This window comes from Cynara cardunculus, assembly GCF_001531365.2.
Source record: "Cynara cardunculus var. scolymus isolate 2C chromosome LG 9, CcrdV1, whole genome shotgun sequence".
NCBI classification, from domain to species: Eukaryota; Viridiplantae; Streptophyta; class Magnoliopsida; order Asterales; family Asteraceae; genus Cynara; species Cynara cardunculus.
The window spans coordinates 6906307-6918943 of NC_037536.1; the positions used below are offsets into that span (position 1 = coordinate 6906307).

Genomic DNA, 12637 nt, shown 5'->3' on the forward strand with positions numbered 1-12637 from the left:
TGTTAGAACTCAATGATTATCCTAATTATATTTTAGATTTTTTATATTTAAAATAAGATGTTTATCATGTATTTGATTGTGTTTATCTGCAGTTAGTTACACGAATTCAGTTATGGGATGAAATCGGATAGGGGAGAAATAGTTTAGGGATGAACGGGTTTAAGAGTTTTAAGAGTTTAAGAGTTTTTAAGAGTTTAAGAGTTTTTAAAAGTTTTAGCCAAATGCTTTATAATATAGTATAGATTGAGAGCTAGCATGACGAATTATATTTACATTGAAATAATAGTGTGATGATGTAACTGTGTATGGGTGATTAAGGAAATTAAACTAAAACCATTAAGTGCTGAACAATTAAGCTTGTGTATAATCTAGTGGTAGATAGTTTTGGGTCTTAATATAATTAATTATCTGATTATTGCATAATACTTATGTTAAAACAACGAAAATCAAGATAAATTTATATGCTCGATCAAAATTACCCGGTTGATATATTGATGAAATGCGCAAAAAATCAATTGTATATGGTGTATTACAATAAAATTGGATTAATATATAATGTCGATAATTTTTAGGTGTTCTAATAGACCACTTTATAAGATTTAAGTTCATAGAATCAAACAATTAAGCATCCTATGTTGTAATAACTGTACATGACGTTTTTTAGCGTTTTAACAAAAAAAAATTAAGGCAGTGTTAATAAAAAGCGTTATATTACCTATTTTATATGACACTTTTGAGAAATATCCTGTGAACTAGCTAAATTAGTGTCATGACATGACACTATCTCAATTGGTGTCCTATAAAATAGCTAAATTTTTATAAAAATGTCATAGAAAACATGTTATGGCGTCGAAAAACATTCTATAAACTTATTATAACACACTACTACAAAAAAACAGGTTTATAGGGAGTCAGTATGTTACCAATTTCTAAGCGTCCTATAATAGACCGCTTTATAAGAATTAATTCATAAGACCACAAAATAAAATGTCTTATTTAAAAGCATTGCAATAAATTTATAGGACACTTTCGGGTGTCTTAACAAGTTTTTTAGGGCACTTTTTAATATAAAACGTCACAGTAGCAATTTATTTGAAAAAATTGTCCTATAAAAACAAGTGTCATGTAAAAAAGATGGGTTTATGGCACATTTTCAAAAGTGTCATATAAAATTGCTAATGTGATGCTTTGTATTAAAAATGTCAAAAAATTCTACTTAAGACGCCCAAAAACGTTCTATAAACTTATTACAACATCTTTAGATAGAACGCTTTATATTTTGGTCATATAAATTAAGTTTTATAAAACAATTTATTAGGACGACACTTCGAAGTTGATGGCGTCCTATAAACCCAATTTTGTTGTAGTGACACCTTTAGATATATAGGATATTTTATTATTTGGTCCTATAAATTAAGTACTGTATATATAAAGTAGTCTATTAGGATGCTTAGACTCTTTTTTTGACATTCTATAAACCCAGTTTTAGATTTGGATCAACAAAATCAAATAAATGAATATGGATTGATCCAACCAATCACATGTTGTCTTAGTTAAGAAAATTATTTTTTTAAGCACGATTTTGTTTGTTTGCTCATACTTGCCAAAAACAGTATTGTCCTTCGTCAATGAATCACTCTATGTTTAGAAAAAGTATTTATAAGTATATTATTTCCTGTTTCATATGTGTTTTTTTGTCGTTTGCTGGAACACATCTAATGAACTAGTATTTCGTGTGACATTGATGCATAGATGTTATGTCCCTACCCTTTCCCAAGAGTCGGCTGTAGGGGTCCCGATGTGAACATTGGTGTGGTTTGATACAAAGGAGAGTGGATCGGATGCCCCACACAGAGGTCATCAAGTGTCATTATAGTGGATGATTATGTGATTTATACTCTGGTGTCATGAAAGTAACTTTCTTGTTCGTATACTAACGATAATGACCTCTTGAAACTTATTAAATGTTTGAGTCCAATAAACGCACAAATTACGTATTGTGAAAATGATGGATAGTGATTTCAACTTTTTTCCAATTGCCATGGAAGAACTATGTTTAAGAGAGGAGCCACAGCAACAAAGTGGTCTTTAATTCAGGACTCTCAGTCGTTTTAATAGAGTAACTAATAAGACTTAAAAGTTTATATATATGACCAACAATTAAGTCACTAAGATAAAATATTCAATCCTTATGTAACAAAAGGTTGCCATGTTACCGGTCTAACAAGTTTTATCTGTAGAAAACCGTTATATACATATCTAGTGTGTGTGTGTGTGTGTGTATAGGGATCCATTCAAGGGATAACTGACTAGTTTGTGGTAACCGTGAGATCCAATCTCAACCACAAATCAATAGATAAATTAGGAAATTTTTAATTTTGGTAATTTTTTAATTAAAATTTTAATGCAAAGACATTTTGGATATTTTCTCTCATCTCTCCTCTCTTCTTTTCGTCCCCGTCTTCCAGCCTCCGGCCATCGTACTCCAGTGATACCACAGTGTGATACTCAAACACATATAAGATGCATTGTGATACCACTCTGTTACATATCCAATCGACCACACAAACGACCTCAGTGTGATACCCAAGCCCATATAAGATGCACTGTGATACCACTGTGGTATCACCGTAGGACGGTGGCCGGAGGCCGAGAGACGGAGAGAGAAGAGAGCAGATAGGAGAGAGGAGAGAAAATACCTAAAATGTCTTTGCATTAAAATTTTAATTAAAAATTACCAAAATTATAAATTTCCTAATTTATCTATTGATTTGTGGTTAAGATTGGACCTCATATTTAATATATATATATATATATATATAGAGAGAGAGAGAGAGAGAGAGAGAGAGAGACTTGGGATCATATGAGACCAAGGTTTTTTCGTGAGACCCGTAAGACCAATTCTCAACCTTTAGATTAGATCTACAATCTCAACATTCTTAATCACAAAATTGCCACAAGATTTCTCAATAATTACAAAATTGTCACCGTACAACTTTAGACCATTAGATCATTAGCTTATAAAGTTGATCAATGAATATAAATTGGTCTCACGGATCTCACGAAAACCCAACCCTATATATATATATATATATATATATATATATATATCTTGCGTGTAAGTCGAGAGGAAGGGGGAAGACAATGAGGTTAAGCTCATGACGGAGTTGAGGGCATGAGGCAAACGTTTTACGCGACTCTATTTGAACAAAATAATCTTATCAATACATGTCTTGAATATATCACGAGTTTATAACATAATAACCGTAAGGAACATGCATTAACAAATGCAAAGAGAGATGGAAGCAACCGTACAGGTTTAATAATTGGATGTTGATCAATAATGCAAGTTAAAAAATCATGGAAAATCCAAACTATAAATAAAACATATATTTAGAAGTAGATATTTTTAACTCCCATTTGTTTATGTTCCAATTTGGTCACATCAAAATCAACATAAAATACTGAGCTCGTCTAAAAAAACAATTGAAGATAACATGAGTATGGAGTGCCTTTGACACTAAACAATATACATCTCACATTTCCGTTAACAAAACGACGTTTTTCGAGACCCTAACGAATCATACAGAAGAAGTAAACAATAAACTATGCAAAGTGTGGAATCTAAAGCAGCATCGACTTATCAAATACGTCGTCGAAAAGGACGAGTCGTGTTCATTGGATGGTAGCGATTGGGCGGTTTATTAATATATAATTATGATGTCAAATTAAACGATGAACAAGACTGATTGATTCCTTTCAAGCGTCATTGTTGATGGTCTTGGTGGTTCATGATTTTCCATTTTCCATTTTTTATATCCACTACTTCTGGTTGGGACCTTCCATCAACGTCATTATTCTTTTCTACAGAAAATGAGATATTTTTAAATTAATATTATATAAAATAGGTTTTTAGACCTTGTGGCCTAATTTTATAAAAATAAAAGAATTAATATATATATATATATATATATATATGTATATATCAAATATGATTTAAAAAAAACATTTCAAAATAGTTGTTCAATTTTTTTCAAAAACACGTAACACGCAATCTGAACCTTTTGGTACAAAGTAACGGGTTGAATTTGTCTCGTTTGATCAGTTTTACTAAAATTATCTGTAGATGTTGAATATCATGATATGATTCCTTGCAAAAACATGATTTTGTTAAGCATCGTATACGAGTGTTTCTAAGAGGGTTGATACAAAAATACAGAATTACTCTAATCTTAACCATTCTTGTTACTGTGATTGACTTTTTTGTCGGAAACTAATAGCCCTCTTTTTAAATTAAATGAAAGAGCATCTTCAACCACCAACACCATTTCCTACAATAAAAAATGGTGGTGTGCAAACCGTGTTCATCTCCAAGTCCAACTGTAACATTATTTACACATCAAAGAGAATATTCTTGTTGGTCCTGAAGGTAACAATAAGCACAACACAAGAGTAGAGAGGGTGAATGTCGTGTTTTTAAAGTTCATCGATAATTTATATTAATAACTTTCACTTTATAAAACAATGAACTGTATGTGCAAACAGATAATAGATCAGCAAGTGATTAATCCTCTAATATATTTTCTTGCTTTTGACAAATGCTGAACCTAATATCTCTATCTCTCAATATTGTAAACTCCCTGAACCTAAAATTGTTTTAGCCAAAGTAGGGTTGGTAGTCATAAGGACTTGCACGGTTCCGAGGGTTTTCAACTGATGTGAAGATGGATAGGATGCTTTTGCTCTTGTAGTTCAATATTCGCTTGGTTCATCGTTGAAGTATCATACCTTTTCGTCACCCGCATATTGAAAACATATAGCATTCTTTGGTATTTAAAGGTTGTGCATTAAATGTGGATACTAGTTCTTGGAAGGTGTCATCGTAGCATAGGTTTGTTTGTACCTGCTTGTCCTTGATCATGTTAAAGAACCATCTTTGATATTCGCCTCGTGCCCAAATATTTTTTTGTTAAAGGTAACACTACAGTAAAGCACATAGGGTACCATTGCTTTATTCGGCACCCAAAGTAATTAAAACAACACTAAAGTACGTAAGATAACCATGCTTTACTTGACACTCAGAAGTATGGTTTGCGTGTGGACAACGTAGTTGGTGAGTGGTTACGTGAAGAGCAAGTCTTTGGTCACTGTTCTTTGATATGAGGAGAATTTCTAAATCTCCTTGTTTAGTAGAGTTCCTTGCAGATCATCATTTCAGCTAGGTATCCTCGTTGAACTGCTTCATTGTTTCAGTTAAGTCTCCTTGTTGAACTGCTTCAGCTTTCCATCATTTTTTCTTCAATTTTGTCCTTGACTCGCTATAGGTGTTTAAACTTGAACCAACTTAAAACTCTACATCTCTTAAACCATATATATTGAGAGTTAGTCGTTGGGATAACCTATTTGCTCTGCACAGATCTAATAGATATCAACATGTTTTAGTGTCAACGACTTATACTAAGAACCTAAATACTATGTGTAAATCAGCTATTAAAAAGTGCTATAAATAAATAATGTTGCATCAAATTTGGTGCTTTATTATTTATTACACCAAAGTGATGCAAAATAATAGGCGGTTACAAAAACATCAATCCCATGATTATAACTAAAATGATATGTTTTTTTTTTCCAAATTATAGATGACTTGTTATTTTAATATGATAAGAAACTTGAATGTTCTATCTTCAACATATATGTAATCGATATTAATATTCAAATCAAACAATTGTGTTTGATTTATTGAACCATAATAGTTGTGGAGGAGTGTTTGATAGATAAATATTCACAATCGAGATATACGAACATGGGTGAAAATGGTAGATCACAATACAAGAAAATTGAAGATCTTATGATTAGGAAGTATTCTGTTCACATGTGAAAGCCAATAAACTAAGTAGTCGCCAATGTTCATATGGTGTATATTGTTCGCATGTATTCCAGTGTGTTCATAAAACAGTATCTATATACATCCAACATTTTGGTCAATTTGTGTTCACAAGCGAAACACTTTGATCATATATTATTGTGTTCACATGAGAAAGTCAATTACTTTAGGGTTCATAAGTTTTAATAGGTGCATCATATGTTCATATTTGAAAGCCACAAACTAAGATTAGTTAATAAATTACATATAAGTGTTCATAATGCAACACAACTGATCCTACAAACTATAAAAAGAATGAACAATTACCGATTTGTAACCAATGTAATTAATTAAATATGGATTTGTAACCGATTTGGACATCTCTCCTAAAAGTACCCCTGTTCACCTATGTTTTGGTATCCTTCTACAATTGATCTTATCCATAGATTTTAAGAATCAATGGTCAAGATTGATTTACAAAGTTAACATCAATTATTGGGTTAACAAAAGAACATGCCCCTATGTATATATATATATTACTTGTGGTTATCGTCATGACTATTTTCTGAAATCAAAATGACCTACAAAAATGTCACAAGTGAAAGAAGTGACGTTCGAAAAAGTGTCTTTGAAGGGGAGAGTTTGTTGATGTTGGGAATTTAAATTCTTGACGGATAGAATTATGCATCGTGTTTAAGATTCATGATTACTTATTTAAATGTATGGTTAACTAATCGATGAAGTCATATGAAAGAAATTGAGAAATAGCTTCTTCAAATATTATAATGCATTTACCCTTAACAAATCGATATGCCATTTTGTGGTTAGTACTTAGTAGTTCAACATTTTAAATAAAAACATGAGTAAGTTATAAATTTACTAGCATGTTTCTCATCATTTCACGTACTTTATATATAATTTTATATATTTATTATTAAATTCAATTTTGAATTTCTTTTCCAATGCAGCCATAATTTATTTGGTGAAAGTACATTGATCTAATAAAAAATAAAAAATAAAAATAAAATAGTCGTCATTTATGGATTAGGGATGAAGATGATGAATCCACATGGATATGCATGTGAGATGGAGTGTTCATGATTTTGTTTTCATCAATCGTTTTAGTGTGATTATGATTTACATGAGATTGATCTGGTACTAAGGTAAACATAAGTGAGTTAGGAGCTTCGAAGTGCACACTCACAAATGTTGCCTCTATCACCTTAGATTGTATTAAGGCAGATGTCACGGGGGGCCCTAGCGGTGGTCCCAATTCCTTTTTAATAAAACGTTAAAGATTGAAGTCAATGTGGCAAGCTTATTAGTAGAAATTGAAGCACATGATGATTACATCTCTATGTTTGCTTGTACCTGCAGGTGTTGAAAGGTTGAAGTTTAACTTCTTAATGATTCTTTTGAAAAATTGCATATGCATGTGCAAGACTTACAAAATTACCTATACGTACTGAAGTGTAGTCGCTTCAAGAAAGTTTTCAACTTGACTTTCTATACGTTCATGAATGTATAAGGACGCAAGGACTCTACCATAGTTTCAAGTTTATTAATTAGATTTGTAGAAACTCATGGTATATTATCTGCATGTATTCAAATGGGCTGATGGATTCAATCCTTAGGACATTCCAATTCTCAAATATTTGGAATGTGTAATATACTAAGATGAAAATTCAATCTTCGTGATATTTTTATTTATGCATTTGTTTGATTTTTTTCATGTATATGTTTTATATCGTAAATCAAAGGATTACACTAAAATGGGGAAGAAATGTTGGTGATTTTAGTGTCATCAATCATTTTACTGTGATTGTGATTTACGTGAGATCGATTTGGTGATTAGGTAAACATAAGTGATTTAAGAGGTGTGGAGTGCACTCTCACAAATTTGTCTCTATCATCTTAGATCGCCTTAACGTGGGGGTCAAGGGGGTCGTGCCCACTTGCGGGGTCCTTAGGTAGAGCCCCTAGCAGTGGTTTACTAAAGAATTTTAAGTTTCGGGATGTTTTGAACATATTTTAGAAAAGGTTAGAAGCCTTCTTGAAATACTGTTGAAATTTGATAAAATTGCCAAAGTGTTGTTTAGAGGATGTGGACTCAAAGCCTCTGAGACTTAGGCTTAGAGCTCTGAAGTCATCGAGTTCTTCTAGGTGTCAGACTAGATCCTCTGGTCCTTTGATCAGAGCCTATGGACTTCCTCTAGACTCGTTACTTCTTTGTAATTGCCCTCAAATCTTATCCGTTAATGGTTGTAACTACCATGTAGTTACGTCTTAAACTTTTTAACCGCTCGTAACCCTAGATCTCTCATATAAATATGTAAATGATAGTCTAGGTGTATATAAACACTCGATCTTACAAGCTTTAAGATAAGAGTTTGCAATTAGATTATCCTAATACAAAATTTATGACACCAAGGCTATAAGGGTGGAATTATTGTATTCGGAAAACGAACTTTTCTGCTATCTAATTGTTTATCCGGTCCATGTATCATCTCCAATCCCCAATCCTAACATGGAGATTATGATGGAAGTGGATTTGTGGTGGAGCATTAGGAAAGACGAGGACTCTAAAAGGGGAGGAGTATTTTTCACTTTCATATCTCCAATACAAACCACCTGAATACTGCATCTTGATTCACTTTACACCTGTTCTACTTTTTCTTGATGTCGCCATTAATCTCTGTTATTAGTTAAGTGTTTGATATTAGTTAAATCCTTCCTTCCATCATCGACTGGATATTTTAAAACAAGGGTAGGTTGTGTGTGTGATGTGTGTGTATATATGTATATACATACTTCTTGCATGGGTGAGGGGTTGGAAATGGAGTTTGGAGCTAGTGGCAAGCAACGGAAGATGGAGGTCGGTGGGGATGGACGGTGGTGATTTTTAATAGAAAAAACAAAAAACATGGTAAAATGACCAGAATTTCCTAAAGTTAACGGATTAGATTTAATGGTGTTAGGGATACGGACCTAGCTTGAAACAAAATGCAAACCACGAGGACGCTCAATGTAATTATTTTGAAAGGGCGATATCCAAATTTTGAGCAAATCACAGGGACCTATAGTGTAATTTACTCTAGAGTTAAATAGATAACCAAATAATAAGTAAATAAACTAATACTAATCAAATGATAAAAACAATTAATCTATACTATATTATAAAGCATTCGACAAAAACTCTTAAAAACCATTTTTATGCACGAATTACTGTTTATTGATGCATATTATTTAAAATTTAAGATTACAAGTAAATTTGTGCGTAAGTACAACTTATTAAAGCTCCATATTTGAATTTGTGTAACTAACTGCAAATAAACATAATCAAATATTGGATAAACATCTCATCTTAAATATAAAAAATTTAAAATATAATTAGAATAATTATTGAGTTCTAACAGAATACTTAGTTATTATCTTTATAAAAAATTATATCATTAAATCTAAATTAAATTTCTTTGTTACTAAACCTAAATTAAATTATAATTAAGAAAATTACACCAAAACACAAGAACTTTTAAAAATATTAATTTGATACTGACATCGATATTATTTTTCAAAATCTTCTGATATTTTAAAATTTTCTCGATTTGTGCGTGCCATCCTTGCGCAGGGGCCATGCTAATCTTCTCTGTATCGTTCCAATTTTATCGGATGTCCCTGAAGGGACATATTTTAAAATTTATATTTTATTCAAAAATAAAAACATTACCATTTTCTCAAAACCACGTAAAACCGTATTATATCGATGTGAAAAAGAAATAAATGAAACACTGAAATCAAGATGTGTTTCGATACATTACACGAGTACCCTTCTAGTAACAATTAACATGTATTCATTAACCATAATCAATGTATAAAACCCAAGAAGTGGTCCCTATATTGGGTCCACTACAAACACCAAGGCCACAACCCAGAAGCAGTGGCAACCTAGCCCAGCATCGACCAGGCCCAACCCACCAGTAACCAGGGTTTGACCCTTATCTTGTAAATACCATTTCACATTTCTATTTTAATATATTTTTTACTTTTACTTTTTATTATTACATCAATTTATTTTAAGCTTAATTTTTAATAGTCGAAATGTTAAATCCCCAAATAACCACTAGGGTTGAGTTCCGGTCAAGGAGATACACTTGGATCAATCCTAATTGAAGAAGATCACTTGATCAACATTAATGAGATACATCGGATCAATTCTTTTCTGAAACGTAATTCATGGATTGTATTGTGATTAAAATGATCAAATGTCCAAATTTCTTTTTACAGTTCTCACGTTAACTCTTATTTTCACACGATGCTTTGTCATAATCACTAAATTGTCCTTTAATTTAAATATTGAAGATTTTATTTGTATAAAACTGTAAAAAGGTGTTTTTATTTAGAGTGAATTATGCATATGATCCCTATGGTATGTTGAAAATTATGAATAGCGTCTTGAGAACACTGTGCAAAAAGTATGCGACCACAAACTCGAAAAATTTATCGACATGGTCCCTGTAATCGTATTTTCTTATGTCTAAGGTATCTCTCACTAAAGGTCGTTAAAGAAATTCATTAATTCAGTTAACTTAAGGATTAAAGACCAAAACTAGATGCCCTTGTTTTCTTAATCATATTAGAAAACAATATATATATATAGGGTTGGGTTCACGTGAGACCAAAGGTTTTTCGTGAGACCCGTAAGACCAATTCATGTTCATTGATCAACTTTATATGATAACGATCTAATGGTTAAAACTTACAAGGTGGCAATTTTATAATTATTGAGAAATCTCGTGGCGTTTATAAATGTTCGGATCTGACGGTTGTAAATCTAATCCAAGGGTTGAGAATTGGTCTTACGGGTCTCACGAAAAAGCATTGGTCTCACATGATCCCAAGTCTATATATATATATATATATATATATAGGCCTAATCAAATGAGAACTAATTAGTTTGTGGTAGTTGTGAGGTCCAATCTCAACCACAAATCAATAGATAAATTAGGAAATTTATAATTTTGCAAATTTTTAATTAAAATTTTAATGCAAGAACATTTTAGATATTTTCTCTCCTCTCTCCTATCTCCTCTCTTCTCTCTTTGTCTCCCAGCCTCCGTCCCCCAGTCATTGTCCTCCGGTGATACCACAGTGGTATCACAATGCATCATATATGTGATCGGGGTATCACACTGTGGTCGTTTGTGCGGGCGATCGGATATGTAACACAGTGGTATCACAATGCATCTAATATGTGCTTGAGTATCACACTGTGGTATCACCGGAGAACGGTGGCCGGAGGTCGGAAGACGGGGACGGAAAGAGAGGAGAGGAGAGAAAATACCTAAAATGTCCTTGCATTAAAATTTTAATTAAAAATTATTAAAATTTACAAATTTATAAATTTCCTAATTTATCTATTGATTTGTGGTTGAGATTGAATCTCACGGTTACCACAAACTAATCAGTTCTCCCTTGAATGGACCCCTATATATATATATATATGTGTGTGTGTGTGTGTGTGTGTGTGTGTGTGCGCGCGCGCGCACGTTTGTGGAAATTTATTAAATAGCCATTTTTCAGGGTTAGTTTCACCTCATAACCATTTTCTCTCCAAGTTTACCAAAATAATCATGTGTCCACAAAACCCAGGTCGGCAATTGCGGACCCAACTAAAAGACAAAATAATTACACTTTCTATCCTTGTCCGGAAAAAAATTACATTTTCCCCCAGGTCCACAAAAAAATTTACATTTCTCACTCAGGTCCGCAAATGTTTTTTACGTTTTTCCACCCAGGTCTGCAAAAGAAAATTAAAATTATGGACCTAGTGGCTATTTTGAAAACTAAATTAGGTGTGATTAAGGATCGGATTGGATTGAATCAAATGAAATTATGGTTGTATTCAATTATGAATGTAAGAAGTAGGGATTGAGTTATAGGTCCATTAGAGACCCGGTTTTTATTGCATGGTAATAGGTGTACATAAAGGATTGGTGAAGCAATAATTTAGAATTTCAAGCTACATATGCATTGTTTTTTATTAACCTAGATATCCAACCCGTTATACAAACGGACTAATCCCAGGATGACCACCTGCTTTCCACGTAGCTCAGAGTCACCTATTTGATTATCTACGACGTCCAAACACCCATTTTTACTATAAAAAGCATTGTAATTACGAGTAAAAGGAATGCATATTATATAACATCTTTTTATTATGATACGTTTGATCATACATACATACATACATACATACATACATACATACATACATACATACATGTTTTTCACCTTTTTTTTGTTCTCAAAGTTTTTTATATAAAATATGATTTTTGTTTTACTTTTAGAAGACATCTTGTAAACATCAATAGTTGTGTTACTGATTATTGACACTTTTGAAGCATTGACAAATTCAACTTACAAGTACATTATGACTTGATGATTACTTTAATTACCATAATTATATTCTTACAGGTTTTTCATGCTTTTCAAATTATATATGTTACAAGTAGCTTTCAGTATGAAAATAAACAACATTAAATTTAAATATATTCAAAACAAAATGAATGGATTAATATAAAAACACTAAATTTTCTTTGATAAACCAATTTAATAAGTTGCAAAATTTACAGGATCTTCCACCCATTTTGAGATGTTTTCTTTTTAATCTATATTATAATCAAATAAAGGATAAACATCTCATTTTAAAATATAAAAAATCTAAAATATAATTAAAATAATTATCGAATTCTAACAAAATAAATAATTATTATG

The 12637-nt window shown here is 31.9% G+C and overlaps 1 non-coding gene across 1 annotated transcript; it reads right to left on the minus strand.

Moving 5' to 3' along the window:
- Nucleotides 1–9445: 9445 nt before the first annotated feature.
- LOC112518754 lies at nt 9446–9548 on the minus strand. The gene has a single exon (XR_003069830.1). It is a non-coding gene; the product is annotated as a U6 spliceosomal RNA (small nuclear RNA).
- Nucleotides 9549–12637: the final 3089 nt, after the last annotated feature.